Here is a 3,671-nt window from a genome sequence, read left to right as displayed (position 1 = left end):
GAGCTGAAGTTTTTGTTTGTAACTGGTGAAGAGCTGACGTTTTTGTTTTTGTAACTGGCGAATTTCAGCTCTAGAGCTGAAGTTTTTGTTTTGTAACTGTCGAACTTCAGCTCTAGAGCTGAAGTTTTTGTTTTTGTAACTGGCTTTATTTTTGTAACTGTCGAACTTTAGCTCTAGAGCTGAAGTTTTTGTTATTATTATTATTTGTATTTGTGAGAAAGTAGTATATGCATATGTCCCTGCTTTTCCAGTTTTTGCACTGATTTCTTAAGTGCATTGGCGAAAAAGCTTAAGAAGAATAACACTGCTTTGGAGAATCATCATCGAATTTATGTCCCTCCAGGTGTTGCCTTAAAACGTGAGAAGGATGAACCGCTTCGAGTCAATATACTCTTCAAGCACATTCAGGTAAATATGAATTGTGATTAACACAGAGCACTTTAGAACTGAAGTGTAAATTCCATTATCGATTGACAGTATAAGAGATTTTATGACGCTACATACAATAGAATGAAAGAGGAATTCTTATATTCCCTGGAGGTTTTAATTTGTTCCCATTGCTTTTTCATTCACACTTAGTGGCAACATTACGGTGATTGCAAAAACAGGGGATTCATGGTTTAATTGTCAGAAGTTGCATTTTCCTGAAAACTGCGGGTAAGCTAGACTCGACTTTATTATGAATTGTGCTTGTGATAAGACGTATATGCATATGTCCCTGCTTTTCCAGTATTATGAACTAAATTAAGCACCAACAACAGAAGAAGAAAGAAGAAGAAGAAGAAGAAGAAGAAGAAGAAGAAGAAGAAGAAGAAGAAGAAGAAGAAGAAGAAGAAGAAGAAGAAGAAGAAGAAGAAGAAGAAGAAGACGAAGAAGAAGAAGTAGGAGGAGAAAGGGGCTGAAGTTATTTAAAAGTGAGTACAAATTAAAAAAAATTTAAAAAATGGGTATAGGTTAAATGGGGGCGACCAAATAAGGCACCCCGTGCAATTTTTACTGCACAAACAGCCATTCTTATGGCCGCTACTTAGGAATTAGTCAATACTTGTTATGTCAATTTTAATTTCAGGACATTTTTTGTCACGAAAAATTAGATTGAAATACCTAAATTGAGGATACATTGATTAATTTTTAAATAACAGTCTTTAGAATGGCCATCGGGTGTCGTTTCTACCTAAATTTGATGGTTCATTGAAGAAGATATTAATTAATTGCGCATGTGCCCAACTTTGACCTTGCCATTTGAGCTATATTTACAACAACAACAACAACAACAACAACCCAGTATAATCCCACTTAGTGGGGTCTGGGGAGGGTAGTGTGTACGCAGACCTTACCCCTACCCTGAGGTAGAGAGGCTGTTTCCAATTTGAGCTATATTTAGTGTTCTCAAATTATTTAAATTATAGTAAGCGTTGGTAAATTTCAGGAATTATTTAAATTATAGTAAGCGTTGGTAAATTTCAGGCAAAAGCCTGTTTGTTATCTGTGCGCTTCACCATCGAACAATCTGACCAGTTCTTTGTCTTGCTCACTATATGTTTTTGCTTATGTACAAGAGTTGTATTTGTCAAGAGCTAGTCTTATATCAGCTGTATGGACAACTACGGGTAAAAATCATAGTAGACTTTTCTTGATTGACCAAAAGAAATACCAAAGAAAGAAGAAAAAAGTCGCAATCGTTCTATTGTGTGTCACAACACATCTGCATAAGGCTAGGCTGAAGTATAGGCTAGGTTGTGCTTTTGTTAAAGCATAAGATGCATAGAAATTCATTATTGGAGGTTTTTGAGAAAAAACTTAAAGATGACAAAATGAGTTTGTTAGTTTTTTTTTTTTTTTTGACAATTGATTATTAAAATTTATTATTTATGATATTTGAAACTTATGTTGCAAAATTGAGCCTATTCAGTATAGATTTGTGCATTAAATTTAATGTTGGATTCTTATAATTCGAAGAATACATTGATATTTTTGGGTAAAAATTTGTTCACATGAAGTTCATGCACAAGTACCTGAAGTTCATCCATGTTTGCATATACTTCATGTATAAGTAAGTGCCTGAAGTGTAGTCATGTATATGACCTTCCACTTTATACGTAGATTTTTACAACTTCAATGTCATATGTCTAAAATTGTTCTGAAGTGGCTATTCTTGCAAATATTTATAAACCTAGGTTATGGCTTAAATATGGATCCCCGAATCAGGTGAAAATAGCATAGCTAGCCAGTTTTCAGACTGATAATTGAAAAATAGTCAGTGTTTGCAAAGTCATTAAAAAATAACCATTATTTTACTGAAACACGGAAAGTTCCAGCATAATATGCTAGATTATGAAGTTTCTGTGTATAACTTCGAGCATATTATATTGGAACTCCAGCACATTATGCTGGAATCTCATATGTACAAAATTCGAACTATAATATGCTGGAATTTTTTCGAATATTTAAGGGTGATTTTTGTTTAGATTTTATCTTTACATAAAACAACAGTAGTTAAATTTCGATTTATTTTAAAATTGTGACTATTTATCAATTACCAATTGTAAATCTGGCTATTTTTTTATTTTTTTCTAGAATCAGCTATATGTGTACTTCGCCCTTCATCTACGTATTCCCTAGTTGTAGTTTGTTGGAACAAAATAAAGAATAAAAGTTTTTGAATTATGATATAGAATGTGTAATTACACCTCTCTTATATATGTTTATTTGTTGATTCTTTTTCGGGAAAAGTGAATTCATAAATTAAAAAACACCAAAATGATAAAAGAACAACAAGATTCTGTCCTCGATCGTGAGATTTGGTATTATGGTTCATCACATATAGTGTTTTAGTTACAAGACCTTTTTCACAACAGAAAATAAAAATAAAAATAAAAGAGAATTACACATATGTACATCTCATACACCTACACTGCAACATAATGGCGTAGATTCAACTTTACAAATCTGTAGCCCAAAAATATTAGGCTCAAGTACGAAGAAACATGATTATCCATATCTTTTACGGGGAATTTTGTTTGCTTTTTGATTCTTTGCACATAACCAGCTTATATCGATTATATTCATTCTACTACAACTATAAAAATACAAATCGGCTATAATGCAACTCAAATCATAAATTTTCTTCCTCTCCAGTGTAACGACTCGGTCGGTCGTTTTGAGAGTTAGATCCTTGATCTCCTATTAACTGTTTCCCCCATATTTATTTCTGTTGTTGTGACTTGCCGGGAGGTTTCGTTTTGTTTTTTGGAGTGTTTTAGGACACCAATCCCTAAACGGAAGCTTAAGTCTTAGGATTTGGACCATAATCGGAATTGTATGAAGACGACTTCGGAATAGAGTTCTGTCGATTTTGTTAGCTCCGTTGAGTGATTTTGGGTTTAGGAGCGTGTCCGGATTGTGTTTTGGAGGTCCGTAGCTTATTTAGGCTTGAAATGGCGAAAGTCGAATTTTTGGAGTTTTGGATCGGTAGTGGAATTTTTGACGTCGGAGTCGGAATCCGATTCCGAAAGTTGAAATAGGACTGTAATGTTGATTATGATGTGTGTGCAAAATTTGGGGTCTATCGGACGTGGTTTGATAGGTTTTGACATCGGTTGTGAAAATTTGAAGTTTCAAGTTCTTTAAATTTGAATTGGAGGGTGATTCATGAATTTAGCGTTGTTTGA

Source organism: Nicotiana sylvestris, chromosome 7 (assembly GCF_000393655.2).
Source record: "Nicotiana sylvestris chromosome 7, ASM39365v2, whole genome shotgun sequence".
Classification (NCBI taxonomy): Eukaryota; Viridiplantae; Streptophyta; class Magnoliopsida; order Solanales; family Solanaceae; genus Nicotiana; species Nicotiana sylvestris.
This window is presented reverse-complemented; position numbering follows the sequence as displayed.